This window comes from Arvicola amphibius, chromosome 2 (genome assembly GCF_903992535.2).
Source record: "Arvicola amphibius chromosome 2, mArvAmp1.2, whole genome shotgun sequence".
Taxonomy (NCBI): Eukaryota; Metazoa; Chordata; class Mammalia; order Rodentia; family Cricetidae; genus Arvicola; species Arvicola amphibius.
Genome location: NC_052048.2, coordinates 5,486,260 through 5,502,116, shown reverse-complemented (window position 1 = coordinate 5,502,116; position 15,857 = coordinate 5,486,260).

Sequence of the window (15,857 nt, the reverse complement as noted above, 5' to 3'; positions counted from 1 at the left end):
AAAACTAGAAAAAATGCTTTAGAAAATGTTAGAAAATCAAATCTGGTATAGAATTAAAGTGTGCTTCATGGTCATAGGGTATTGGTGCAAAGCTAGGTCAACCAGAAGAACTGAAACCATTGTTCTGGGTACAGTGGCTCACAGACGCATCTCAGCACTCGAGAGCCGGTAGAAGAGGATCACCACGGGTTCAAGGCCAACCTGGGCCATGGAGTGAATTCCAGAGTAAGACCTTGGAGAGAAAGAAGGGGGGAGAGAGAATAAACACACTAATTTTAATTTACCACATCAACAAACTGAAAATAATTATAGAATCATATCAATTAATATAGAAACTATTCTATTTGAAAAGAACATGATAAGGCTGGTGAGATGTCCGAGCAGGTAAAAGTACCAAGTCAAACAACCTGTGTCTGATCCCAGTTCTCACAAGGTGGAAGGAGAAAACTGACTCCCACAGTGTGTTCTTTGACCTCCACATGCATACACACACACACACACACACACACACACACACACAAACACAGAGAGAGACAGAGACAGAGACAGAGACAGAGAATAAATAAATACATAAATGGTAATTTTAAAGTTTAAAGCACCACCTTATAAAAACACATTGCAAAAAATTAAGAATTTTTAAAATCCTAAGTTGGCTTTTTGATCAAAAGTGAGCAGTGAGTATCTTTCCAGTTAGCACTGAATGAGAACAGTACTCAGAGCTGAAAGAATTGCTTAATAATAAATGTTAAAGCTCTAGTTTCTTCTGCTTTTTACTATCAAGAGATTCTACCACACCCATTGGGAAGTACAGAGGCCCTTTGAAAATAGGGTGAAAGATGGTAAACCTCTTCCACCTAAACCATTTCTAAAACAGACTCATATCACTGCAGGGATGCCTGGCTCGGTTTCGCTGTTTTGGAACGGTCAGCCCCGGCCACACTCTTTCCCTGCCACACTCTTTGCATTCTTTATCAAGTTTGCTTTGGAGAAGAAACTGAATATCTTACTATTCTGTCTAATTTTTTTTAAGAATCCATTGTAAGAATTTCACATATTATTGAGGATTTTTCCCATAGTTTAATCAAGGTTGAAATGCAAAACATAGAATAATAATTAAAAAACTTTTAAAAAAACACAATTCTTAAAGGCTGGAAAGATGACTCAAGGGTTTAGAGTACAAACTGCTCTTGCAGAAAACCCAAATTTAGTTCCCGGCACCTACGTGGCTGCTCACAATCACCTGTGGCCCTGGTTACAGGAAATACAAGGCCCTCTTCTGGCACTGGAGGGTCCTGTGTGCCTGTGATACACATAATCTCACACAGCACACCAACACGGAAAAAATAATACAGAAAAATTTAAAAAGCAACTCTGCAACAACCACTAAACCAGTTAGCTAGATAGCATTTCCGCCAAACAGGAAATACTATCTAATGCTGGTCTTAAATTCATGACGGACTGCCCTTCCATAAAAAACCGCTCCTGACACTGAGCCATTTCGGACATGCTGTTGGTGAGGCACACATTGTTCTTCTGCCACTGGACAGATTACAGATCTCGCCTCGAAACCTTATTACGTATGCTCACTTGGAGTCTATGAGTCATGAATTGAGACAAGTATTTTCAAAGATCAAAGGGAAGGAAGATCTGATCAATTACCAGAGATTCTAGCAAAGCACCAAGGTGGGGAAGAGAATTCCGTGCGAGTATTGCCTTAATTAGCATTGCCTCCATGGCTTCCGTGACGGGAAAGTACAGCAGGTTTGGGATCTAATCCGTGCAGCTGCCTGACACGCTCAGATCTGAAGATAAGCACACATCAAAAAGAAGGGGAAAGAGACTGCAGAAGAACGCCATGAGGACTTTGTAAAGTTCCATAATGTTTCAAAATCCAGAAGGAGCAGCAGTTCCTTTGAAGGAAGGAAATCACAGAAGCTGACAAAACAATATTGCAGCTACATAGAAACTAAAAAGAGGTCTCCTGCTTCCAGAGAACTCACACAGTTCTGATGGGAAAGAAAGCAGGCAGAGGAACCAAGAAGTTGCTTCTCTGTTCCCACCTCTGTGTTGAAAAGAATCCTCTTGAGAAACGGCCACACTGATTTCCAAAGTGGTTGCACAAGTTTGCAAAAAATTGGGAGTCAACCTACCTCAGGATCCAGCAATTCCACTCTTGGGAATATACCCAAGAGATGCCCAATTATACTACAAAAGTATTTGTTTAACTATGTTCATAGCAGCACTATTTGTAATAGCAGAACCTGGAAACAACCTAGGTGCCCCTCCGTGGAAGAATGGATAAAGAATGTGTGACACATCTGCACATTAGAATACTACTCGGGGGTAAAAAACAATGACATATTGAATTTTGCATGCAAATAGATAGAAATAGAAAACACTATCCTGAGTGAGATAACCAGAGCCAAAAAAATGAATATGGTATGTACTCACTCATTAGTGGATTCTAGCCATAAATAAAGAACATTGAGCCTATAGTTCATGATCCTAGAAAAGCTAAGTAATAAGGTGAACCCAAAGAAAAGCATATATAGATCCTCCTGGAAATTGGAAGCAGACAAGATTGCCAGGCAAAAGTTGGGAGCATGGAGATGGGGTGGGGGGAAGGGGAGAGGGAGAGAGTGGGAGAGAGAAAGGAGAATGGGAAGGTTGGGGAGAGCTTCGGGGAGTGGGATGGTTGAAATGGAGGAAGGACAGATATGGGAGCAGGAAAGAAGATATCTTAATTAAGAGAGCCATTTTGGGGTTGTCAAGAGGCTTGGCTCTAGAGGGGTTTCCAGGTGTCCACAAGGATGTCCCCAACTAGGACCCTGGGAGTGGAGGAGAGAGTGCCTGAACTGGCCTTGTCCCATACATAGTCAGACTGATGACTATCTTGAATGTCACCATAGAATCTTCATCCGGCGATGGATGGAGATAGAGACAGAGCCCCACATCGGAGCACTAGACTGAGCTCCCAAGGTCCAGTTGAAGAGCAGAGTAAGAGCAAGGAGGGCAGGACCGCCAGGGATTGGTCCACCCACTGAGCAGTGGGCCTGATCTAATGGGAGCTCACCGAATCCAGCTGGACTGGGACTGAAGGAGCATGGGATCAAACTGGACCCTTTGAATCTGGCTGACAGTTGGGGTAGACTGAGAAGCCAATGATAATGGCACTGGGATTTGTCTCTACTGCATATACTGGCTTTTTGGGATCCTGTTCTATATGGATACACACCTTCCTAGGCCTGGATGGAGGCGGGGGTGGGGGGTACCCTGCCCTCTCTTAAGGAGAAAGGGGGAGGGAGGAAGGTGAGTGGGGGAGCAGGAGGGGAATTGGAAGAGGGGAGAAAGTGGAAATTTTGAATGGTATTATTTATAAAGCAATAAAAATAAATAAAAAAAAAAGAAAGAAAAGAATCTGCTTCCAAAATGGGCAATGTATAGTCAAGGCAGCCAAACGGCAGCTGACACCCAAACTGAGCCCCAGCGGAGAGACTACAGCCCCAGCACTGATATATTTTAGTCCTGATAACACACGTCCAGGGGACAACAAGAACCCACAATGGCTTGTAAATACCAGCAGTAATCTTCGGGTGTCAATCACAGTCGCCTCAGTGCCCTCGTATGTAACTGGAGGCTTCTCTCCCTCCCACCAGTTCCTGAATGTTCACTCTGAGGCTTAGTATTAATTACAAACTGGTTGGCCAATGGTTCAGGCTTTTACTAACAAGGTATTACAACTTAAATTAACCCATTTCTATTATCCTTTATTTTATCGTGGTTTGTTACCTCACATCTTGCTTCTCGGCAGCTGCTGGCATCCCTGCCTTCTTTCTCCCCGTATCTCTGCTTGGATTTCCCGCCTGACTCTACTCTGCCTGGCTATTGGTCAAATCAACTTCGCTATTAATCAATGGTAATGAAATATATTCACAGCATACACATTCCGCATCACTCACATGACAAGCCCTAAGACTTGTCATCGAGGGAAGCAAGAGGGAGCATGTGTGATGCAAACTTCGTACATAGAAATGCAGGTTTACCTACATTCAAAACGTGAAAACCGAAAGCCAACCCAAGAAACAATGAGGCATCCACAGCCTGAGGGCAGAGCATGGAGAACAGAAGTGGAGGTGAGAGAAAAGTCCTGTGGGACAAACAGTAATGTATGAATGCTCTGGGGACATGGAATTACAAAGAGATGAAAGGATAAAGAAAATGTGGTTCATAGACATGATGCAGTCATATTAAACCGGAAAGCAAAATTAAATCACAGAATTTGAAGAAGAATAGGTGTAACTGTAGATCATTATGTTAAGAAAATATTAGTTGAGGAAGAAGAAGGAGGAAAAAGAAGGAAAGAGGAAAGAAAGAAAGGAAAAAGGGAGGGAGGGAGGATGAGAGGGAGGAGGGGAGAAAAAGAGAAAGAAAGAAAAAGAAAGAAGGGTAGAGAGGGAGGAATAGAGGGAGGGAGAGAGGGAGGGAGGGAGGGAGGGAGGGAGGGAGGGACGGAGAGAGAGGGGAAGAAGCAAGCTAGCTAGCCAGACACAGGAAGACAAATGTTATGTTTTTTTTGTAGACTCTAGCTCCAAGTGTGTATGACTGACAGGGGAAGGAGCATGAAGCAGAAGAGGAGGAGAGAGGTCTGAATGAGTGAGTGGACGGAAAGGGAGAGAGAGAGAAAAATGTGTGACCTGACAGGAGGTGGGGCAGGTTGGTGAGGGGTGGGGCATGAAGAACACAGTATAATGCCTATACAGTTGGAAATGCCATGTGAAACCCATCACTTGTGTGCTATAAAATCAAAACACACACACACACACACACAGAGAGAGAGAGAGAGAGAGAGAGAGAGAGAGAGAGAGAGAGAGAGCCCGCATCACGGATATGTGGAATTCGATAGAAAACTACTGTACTTTGTTCAAAATCATCAGGGATTACATAAACTTTTTCTTTCTTGTGTTTTGTTATTGTTGCTGCTTGTTTTTAAACCACTTTTCCCCACTCATTTTTGTGTGTGCATGTGCGTTCATGTACAAGTTCTTGCCACAGCACAATTACGGAGGTCAGAAGACAATTTCCAAGAGTTGGTTCTCTCTTTCTACCACTTGGGTCCCAGGAATTAAGCTTGGGTGATTAGGCCTGGGAGCCAGTGTCTTTACCCACTGAGCCACCAAGCTGAGCCATCTTCCTCATGAAAAGTATTAAGATTTTTTAAAAATGATTTAAGTGTTGGTGTCACAGATGTGCACCTCAGATCCCCTGGAAGTTACAGGTGGGTTCAGCTCTCGTGTAGGTACTGAGAACTGCACCTGGGTCCTCCGCAAGAGCTAAGTGCTCTTAACCTCTGAGCCTTCTCTCCAGCTCCCTGTTATGTTTGAGCACTTACTGGGGTGTGAGCTTTCTGAGCAGAGACCCCTGTGATGCTGTCCAGCTTGATCAGGAATCACAGGCATGATAACCATGGCCCTCTGTATAAACATACATGCATCGCATATGTGTGTATGAATTCACGGCACATGCATCTCTCGGGTGCAAGCATGCCTGCAGAGGGGCTCCATCCTTGAATACAGTAACCCTGGTGATGTAATTCCCAGGCCCCATCCTGGACCCACCGGGTATGGCTCCTCCCAATGCTCTATCGGGGACATCTGTCTCCTTCCTGTGTGTCACCTTTTGAGAGTTGCCCCTTTTTCCACACTACCACCTTTATGTTTTAATAGAGTACATCAGAAGCAATGATTAAAAACAGTCTAAGTTAATTAATGGGGTGTAAATTATATGAGGGGTGCATTATAAAATCGTAACCAAAGCTTAGGTGTGGACTCTCCCTCCTCTGCACATTCCCAAGGTAACATGGATTCTCAAGAGGAATAAACTCCTCTTGACACCTAAGTATACAGTCTCCACGCTCTCCAGCCCTCATCAACAGAGGGTGACAAGGTTCAAAGGCGTCGTCAGAGCTTCTGGAGCCTGCTGGGCTATCATTAATTAATTAATCAAATGTCACACTCTGGCACAGCAGAGCATGTTGACATAAGACCCACTGAAGAAAACTGTCCACACGGGGCGTAACTTCGTGTCATACATGACTTCCAATCGCCAGGTTCCGAAGGGGCCTAGACCTTAAATAACACAGGTGTTCATACTGTTTCTTCTCCGTTAGTTCCCGTGACCCTGAGATCATTTCTATTGATTTTTAGAAATAAAGGCATTTAAATACTGGAGAAATATATTTTGTCCATTTCATCAGATGGGACTTGTTTGACTTTTGAGGAAGTAAACTCACGGCCTGTGTCATGAGGTCTCCTGTCCTGGAATATCCTCTGGTCCTTTCTTTCCTATAGGTGAGATGGGTCAGGTTTCCCAGTCAAGCCCTGAATTTTCCTTTAAAAACGGTGACTCCAAGTTCAGACATCAGATATTTCTCATATTGACTATCTAGTGCCTTGGAATATCCATTCGTCACATCTGGCTCTGCCTTTCAGGAGAATATGTTTGATTTCCAACCATCTTGCAAATGCGTGATACGTACTGTGAAGTTAATTCTCATGTCCCAAGGACCATCTCTTCTCTAGGAGAATATTTCAAATACAGCACACGGGCAATAGGTTTGGATTTCCTCACCCAAACATGGCTCATTTCTGAATGCAATCATACTCGTCTGTTTCAGATTTGCAGAGCAGAACAGAACATACCAGGCCTGTTCCAACCGGTTCCCGGAGCAGGACAATCACTTTCCACATTCAAACCATTGCAGGCCTATTAGCAGGGGCACTCACGTACTCAACGGCATCAGTTGAAATAAAACCCGTAAGTCCTTCTCGCACCGGTGCCAATGAGGCAAGCTCCCTTAGCCTACAGGAATACCTGAGACAGACGGGGGACAGAGTCAGCAAGACACGGGCTTCTCAGTGGCAACTTCTAAACGTGCCCATGTTACTTCTCTTGTGTTTTGGTGTGATATCAGCTGTCATACATGAAGTTCTCTAGGCCCCCCAGTGGAAATTGGATAAACATTCCTTTATACGTATTCATCAAAGTGTCTGATGAGATAATAGTGAACATGGCGAGACAGAATCTGCCAGCCGGCCTCAGGAGCCCAGCGTCTACACCTGCATGCCCAAGTCCTTGGTCCCATTTTAATTCTTCGTCCTAAGTTTGATGAGTGGCAAGCAGGAGACAGAAAGAACATCTTCCTGGAAAAGTGACCCAAGAACTTTCCAGAAGCTCTTTGAGCAGCCTTCCCTGGGAAGCACATTGGCTCTCACTGGAGCTAAATTGAAGACAAGCTTGGACTAGCATGTCAGGTTTTCTTTGTTACTCGTTGACTCTTCAAAACAAAAACTTTCTTCAGTAAGCCCCCTGTACACACACATACACACACACAGCCCTGGATGTGTGAATTGGGGTTGTGAGGGAGGTTTCTTTTCAGTATATTCACAAGTGGTTTTCAATCCAGCCCACTTATGTGTCTGAGCAACCATTTGCTGGGCCAGGTAAGGAGCTGGACCAAGGAACCCCGCTCCTGGCTCACAAAGCAGCCTGCGCAGAGGAACCGATGTGTTAGGTATCTGCACCTGTCTCCTGGTGTCTAACACCCAGCTTACACACAGCTCAGCTTATAGGGACCTGCCTAGTGTGTTAGTTCCATGTGTTATTGCTAAGACAAAAATACCCGACAAGGAGCTGTCTCACAACCGAGGGGGATCCGTCATGGCAGGGATGCCATGGAAGCAGGAAGTGGCTGACCACAGGAAGCAGTTCCTAATGAGTGCTGCTGCTCAGCCCCATTTCTCCATTTTATCCCGTCTACAACCCTGGCTCTGACAGAGTCCCACCCACGTTCGGGGTAGGTCTTCCTCCCTCAGCTAGCCTGAGACAACCTCCGTAGGCACACACCAAGACGAGCCTGAGACAATCCCCCAGAGACATGTCCAAAGGCTCCTTTTCTACACGATTCTACCTTCTGCCAAGCTGACCATATTAACCGTCATCACATGTGGCATGGAGGAAGCCCTGGGCTTCATTCACACAGCAGAGTGGGTAGATGTCTGTAGGGCCAGCACTCAGGAGGTGGAGGCAAGAGGATTGGAAGTTCAAGGCCAAACTCAGCTACTAAAGCAAGTTTGAGGCCAGTCAGGGTTACATGAGACCCTGTAATAACAACACGAAAAGAAAGGAGGGAGGGAAAGGGAGAAGAAAAGAGAACAAAAAAAGAAAGAACCGTCGCTGAGTCATCTAAAATCCCATGCTTTGAGCATTTCTGGCTAGTTTGGGAGGAAAAAAGTTTCCAAGAATAATTCACAAAGACCTAATAGACAGCCTGGCACAAAAGACGGCCGTTGGGTTTTCAAAGTCTTCCTTACGTGTTACAGTTGCCATGGTCTACAAAATCGGGTCATTTTGTTAAAGTTCACCCTCCCTACATATTACTAACTGGAATTTTCCTTCACTATGCTGGCTGGTAACACAGAGCTACCTCCTTCCACTGTCTCTGCTGTCAGCTCCTGCAGTTGTGCCCCCAGGAGGCTCTGTCACCTCCCCTGAGTGCAGCTGACCCTCCTCCACTGTCTCTGCTGTCAGCTCCTGCAGTTGTGCCCCCAGGACTACTGGTGACACAGCAGCACAGCCTGGGCCCAGAGGTGGGAAGAGGAAGCAACTGTCACGTCCCACATTTCTGGGACCCTTCAATTTCTTGTCTTATGCTTCCCTAGTCTTGTGCCTTCTTTTCTTTCTTTGCCCTGCTCTGTGTACCGGGATCAAATCAAGGCTGCTGCATGCTAGGCACGTGCTCTACTGAACTGCACCCATAGGCTTTTCAGACTTGAGAAGATCACAGTGAACCACCCAGGCTGGCCTTGAACTCACTGGAGCAGAGGCAGAGCTCCAAGCAGCTAGGATGGCAGCCTTGGGTCACCAGACCCAGTTTGGTCTCTGACACTCTAGAGTTTTCATTCTTGCTCTTTTCTTTCCACCTTTTAATATTTCCAGGTGACATTCACACATACATGCGCGCGAGTGCACGAGTGTGTGTGCATGTGTGTGTGAGTGTGTATGTGTGTGTGTATGAGTGTGTGTAAGTGTGTGAGCAAGTGTGTGTGCGTGTGTGTGTACCTGAGTATATGTGAGTGTGTGGGTGTCTGAATGTGTGTATGAGTGTGTGTGTGAGTGGGGGGTGTGAGTGTGTGGGTGTGTGAGTGTGTGTAAGTGTGAGTATGTGTGCATGTATGAGTTGTGTGTGTATGTCCTCCACTTCCTTACCCTCTCCTCTGTGGATACCTGTGGCTTACTTAGTCCCTGATATTCATTCCCTCACAAACCTCTGCTTCTTCAACTCTCAAATGTCTTTTTTCTCTTCCGTTCTTATGTTATACAATTGCGTTTACTGGAGAGAGCCAGTGCCCTAACGATAAAGTGAGGTGACTTTTTTGTGTGTTTTTTCGGGAGTTTTTGTTGTCCCTGTTGTAGTCTTGTGAAAATTATGGAAGGAACATTCAGAACACTGGAATTGTCGAGACCACAAGAACACAACCCAGAGTTACCACGCATAGTAAAACAGAACAGTTCTGTGCTGGTGTGGGTGCTGGTGCCGGTGCGTGTGCTGGCGCGGGTGCTGGTGCTGGCGCAGGTGCTGGTGCGGGTGCCTGTGCTGGCACGGGTGCTGGTGCTGGCGCAGGTGCTGGTGCGGGTGCTGGTGCTGGCGCAGGTGCTGGTGCGGGTGCTGGTGCCGGTGCTGGGATCCCAGCGCTGAGAAGGCTGATGCAGGAGAATCGAGAGTTCAAGGCCAGGCTGGACTACATAACAAGAGTCTATCCAAAATAAAATAAAGTCGTCCCTCTTTCTCGCTCACACAGTTCAAATATCAGTTTCAGTAGAAGCATGACCCACCAACATTTTTCAAACTAAAAGTTTGTTTCAGCCAGATGTGGTGGCTTGGCCGGGATTGCAGGGTGAAACTGTCTCAAAAAGCAAAACAAACAAAACCCAGTAGGATAAGAAATTGAAACAAACAATTTTTCTAATTTTGTTTTCCTGAAATTCAAATTTAATGAAGTTTTTGGGTTTTGGTTTTGGTTTTGTATCTGACAACCACTATCTCATCCGGTCACTTCCTCACAGGATGCTTGCAGCGCACCGAAACTATGCATGTGACCATGTGCGAGACGCTGTGTAACCTAAAGACAGCCCCTTCCGGGAGTAAGCAGCCGTGGAGCGGCCGAAGACTTTTGAAAATCAACTGGGCAATGATACAAAATAGCAGACTTCAACTTTACAGACCGAGTCAGGGAGCTTTGGGAGTTCAGGCACAGATCTAAGCCACGGCTCAGTGCTCGCTTCATGGGGGAGGCTGCTCTGTGGCTCAGGGCAAGGGCGTGTGCTCCAGAGTGGGGAATCCTCAGTCCCAGGTGTCCAGCAGTCTTGCCTGCTTCTGCCTCCTAATACCATTCCTTGCCTGGAACCAATAGCCCTAGAATTCATTTCTTTTTCGCTTAGTTCTTTCTATCTTTAGTTTTAAAAACTAATTATTCTAGTTGGATTTCATTATGACCTTTTCAGACCTGCATGTCATGATATCTGGCTCAGGGTCTCCCCGTCCCCTACTCTGTACTGCCTCTTCTCATCCACCCCTTTCTGCTAATAGTATCCTTCTGACTTCATATTTATGTGATATTTGAATGCATTGTACAGAGTCTATAGGGATTTGTTAAAAAAAACAAATATAGTAGTATTGGCAGAATTGCCAAAAAAAAATATAAAAACCTTGTTACATTCATACAGGTTGTATGAGAGAAAACAGTCTTTGTCATTTTTATTCCATTCCAATTACATGCTCTCGTTTTCCTTAGACCCTTCATGCCTTGGTGTGTGCATGTATATGTGTGTGTGGCCTAGATTTTCACATGAGCAAATACACTTATTCTTTCTCCTCCCTTATTCCATCTTGTCTCCCCTCTCCCCTCCACCGAGCCCCCACCCCCATGGAGTGCCATTTCTACTTCCACTTCTTGTTAAATCAGAGTGGTTAGAATCTGGATTCCGCCTCTAGGAGGAAACTCGCCACTGAGTCTGCCCACTTTCCTGAGTCCGATGCTCTTCAATTCCATCTACTCTCTAGCAGATGACGTTTCTTTCTCTCAAGCTGAATAAAGCATCACTGTGTACAGCACCACACTTTCTTTAGCCGGTCTTCTATTGATGAACATCCCGGATAGTCCTGCTTCCCTGGTCCCTTTGACTAAGCAGCAATAGACACAAACTTGCAGGGTTCCCTGCAGAGAAACATGCTCCGGGCACATGCACAGGGGAGCTATAACTGGACCATATGAAGTTGCTCCTTTTAGTGTTTTGAGGAACACCATGCTATGTTCCTAGTGGCTGCACCAGTGTATGGTCTGACCAGCAGTGAACAGGGACAGTCTGTCCCCATCCTAACCAGCATTCATAGTCGCCTGCTTTCTTAATAGCAGTCAGCACTCTGACCATGGTGAGGCAGAATCTAGAGGAGGTCTTAATTTAATTTGCATTTCACTGGGGTTTAAGCAGAGTGAACATTTCTCAGATATCTGTTGCCTTCTGTATTTCTTCTCTTGAGACTCCTCTGTTTGATGCACTTGCCTGTTGATCGATTAACTTACTTGTTTGGTGTTATTCTCGGTATTTAATTTCTTGAGCTCTTTGTATACACACTAGTAAACAATCACCTGTTGGACATATGATTTTCTCTCATTCTGAAAGCTACCTCTCTCTCCAAATGGCTGTTTCCTTTACTATATAGCTTTTTAATTCTTGTGATTATTTTTTCAACTATCATCAGACTCCTTTTATGTACTTGCTTATAGTCCTTGCCTAAATTTTAGTGTTTTCCATCAGAAATTTGAGGATTTTAGGTCATACCTCTTACCTTACTTAGTCTTGGATCAATTTTCATTGAAATTGTATAGGAGAAGGACGAGGTCTAGTTTCTGTCTTCTACTTCCAGTTTTCTAAGCTATCTATTCCTCAGCTATCCATATCCCATGGATGCTTCCTCACAACTTTGTTAGGGTTGAATATCTGTGTTGGTGTAGGCTTATTTCTATGTCCCTGCTTATATTTGTCTGGGTTTGCACAAGCACCTTGTAGTTTTTGTTGCTGTGGTTCCAGGGTGCGTTTTGAAATCAGGACTTGGGATGACTCTGCCATTGGTCTTTCTCTTCAGGGGTCTTTGGTTTTCTGGGCTGGTTTATGCTTCCACAAGAACTTTGGGATTGTTTTTCCTCATTCTGTGAAAAATATTACTGGGATTTTGATATAGGTTTTCTGTATCTTTAGATCCCTTTAGTAATGCAGTCATTTCATAATGTCAGTTCTGCCCATCCCGGAGCAACAGAGGTCCTTTTCTCTTCTCGTGTCTTTCTTCAACACCGTCAAGTTTCCATCATGGAGATCTTTCACCTCCTCCATTGGGTTTGCTTCTAGGGTATTTTTTTTATGACTGGGGTTTTCCCCACCACCAGCTCCTTCCTTGGCAAGTTTGGTATCGACGCCTGGACTTTGACACCGTGCCATCCATCTTCTCTCTCTCCTTTAAGTCACAAGACATTGTCCTTGTCTGCCTAAGTGGTCTAGAGTGGCCCTTGTTATTCAGACTAACTTTACATGATCCTTTTGGGCCACCTACTCTTTGGGGGGAAAATGTTATGTGTTCAGAGTAAACACATAAAATTTGGTGAGGTTAGTGAAATAACTAATCCTAGCTTTATGCCTGAGTTTTCAATGATTATCTTGATTTCCATTTTGTTTTTAACAAACACGCTTTGTCAGTGTCTATATGTATGGGTCTATAACACACACACACACACACACACACACACACACCTTCTCCATTAGGTTTCTTATTGGCAGAACTGGTGTATCTCCAGCTCAAGTCTTCCTTAACTGAGAAGACTATGCTGCTCCACACTATTTGATGTGTAAGTTGCTCCTGCTAGCCTGTAAACTAAGCCTTGCTGTCCTCTGCGGTCATGGAGTTGCTTCTGTGTTGAACACTGAATGAAAATATTCTAGGAGAAAAAGAGTGGATTGGTTTTTGTGTTACACCATTCTTATATTGCTTAAACAACATATGTAAACATAATGTGCAGAAGAGCCTACCTAGAGTAAGATCAATTATACATGACACACATTTGGTTGTAAGCATCTAGTTTGTGTGCACATAACTCAATTTCTTGGTTATTATAAAAACTCCATTGGAGATGTGACCTTTAATTTGTCCTAATGTATGTAGGAGGCAAATATGTTGAGGAGATTTAAGTAACTGCATTTGCATGGTAATATGTTTATGGGAACATGATGGTTATTTATAGGGCTTTGGTCTGTTTGGAATTATTGTTTGTAAATATTTGTTTTGTCTATAGCAAAAAAAAATTTTTCCCATGAGGCTGTAGGTCCTTTCTAGAAGCACAAATTACTGAGAAGCAATCCCGGGCGCCCAAAGCGTGTCGGTTTGCACTGTGAGTGATCAGGACTTGGTGATCAAGCTCAGGTGCCAGAGGGCGTCGCTTCCCCTCACACAATAGAAGGCTTTCCTGGGAAGAAGTTGCAGTCACTCACTATCCTTTCCTTCCTCGGCCCCCAAGGACTGCACAACACTCTGCCTTCCAGGGGTCAACATCAAAGAGGAAATTCTAGTCAGGTACAGCTCACTCCTCAGGGAGTGTAGCATTGGTCGGCCAGAGAGCGAGATGCAGATTAGTCAATGTAAGATCTTTGAAAGCTTGAGTCCCCATGCTGTAACCCCACCCCCACCTGCTGAGTCAGCATTCCTGCGGGGCGTTCTGAGCATCAAGGTCATCAAAGCTTTGACTGAATGCTGGGTGCTCACCCACTCTGCCAAACACCCATGGCAGCTATTCAAGGGGGATCCCACCTTCATGGAGAAAATTACCTGAATTGTGAACAATACAGTGGGTGCCACAGACTTGCTTTTCACAAGTTATAACATTTTCTCATCTACTAATAATTCTGTGGTTTGATCTGGCTTCTTTTTATTCACAGAAATAACTAAAGAAACTGACCTACTAGTTAATTATGACTATGCCAGCTCATTAGCATTGCAACTGGTTGTCTCGAATCAATTATTCTGATCATCTTCTAACAAGCGGGATGCTGTTGCCTATTCTGCAATTCGAACTCTTTGGGGGGAAAGTCTGAAGATGAAAATGCTTGCCCTGTTGACTTGAAATTTTTTAAAGCAAAGTCCCTGCCCTGACAGAGTGACAGCTGTGCACCTATATGTAAGAAGACGTTTCTATACACAGTTCTGCACCTATATGTAAGAAGACGTTTCTATACACAGCTGTGCACCTATATGTAAGAAGATATTTCTATACACAGCTGTGCCCTTATATGTAAGAAGACGTTTCTATACACAGCTGTGCACCTATATGTAAGAAGATATTTCTATACACAGCTGTGCCCTTATATGTAAGAAGACGTTTCTATGCACAGCTGTGCACCTATATGTAAGAAGACGTTTCTATACACAGCTGTGCACCTATATGTAAGAAGATATTTCTATACACAGCTGTGCCCTTATATGTAAGAAGACGTTTCTATGCACAGCTGTGCACCTATATGTAAGAAGACGTTTCTAGACACGTGGTAACAGCTTTGAGAGTCCCGTCATTTGCACCATTACCCAACTGTGCCATATGATGCAAATCGCTTATGTATGATACCTATTATACACAACTATAAATCTACTTAATTCTCCCATGATATCTTAAATGGATCTTTAAGGAGATAAGGGGGCAATTTGTCTCCTCACTGAACAAACCAGACAACTTATCATCAACTCTAATAAACTGAAATTAATCACATAAAAAAAAATCGTGCACAGTTCTTTACAGAGCGGCTGTAAAGAGTATGACTTTATGTAAATTATCCTCTCCCTGCTAAAACAGAATCGCTCATCTTTTCACAGCCGCAGATGAGGAACAATAAACACTTGTCTTTCTGTCACTGGTATTTTAGACGTGATTTTCAATGGTGATTCTGGCATCCGCTGCAGTCTGTTATTTAATTAACCTGGTTTCAGAATAAACAAAGGCGCTGTGTGTGTTTAAACCCATTCCCTTTGGGTAATTCCACGGCCTTTATGATGGAGGAGCATCACCCCCTCTAGTGGATGAAGTTAAAATGCAGGGAAGCCACCACACTTCAAAGGCCCACTGGGTTTCCTTAAGCCATCAGGTGCTCCTAAGAGGCTGATGGGCTAATTTCCTCCCATCACAGCTCGCTGGGAGCATACTGTCTCCGAGTGAGGACTGTGTCCCACACATTTGCTATGTTAAGACGGGGAACAGAACTTGGGAGTTAAGACAATGCAATAAAGGAAACAGCCCTGGATATAGACTTCCCGCTTCACAGTGAAAATAGCCAAGAGCAGCTTGTGGATACAACCCTAGTCGGTCACCTTCTGTGAGACCCTGATCACAAGCTACACTGTGTGTGTGTGTGAGAGAGAGAGAGAGAGAGAGAGAGAGAGAGAGAGAGAGAGAGAGAGAGAGAGAGAAAGAGAGAGAGAGAGACAGAGACACACACAGAGACAGAGACACACACACAGAGAGAGAGCGTGCGCTAAACAGAGAAATCAAATCCCCACTTTCTACACCAGGAATTTGTAATCATTAGGTATGCTAAAGTATATTTTGTTGTTGAATTAAATGAATGAGCCATTAGCTTCTAGATTCTTCATTTATATAGAGTTGTTTAGAGGTATCATTAATAGTTCCCTACAACATAAACATTATTTTTTAGTTAGATAACATAATACATCTCTCTCTCTCTCTCTCTCTCTCACACGCACGCAC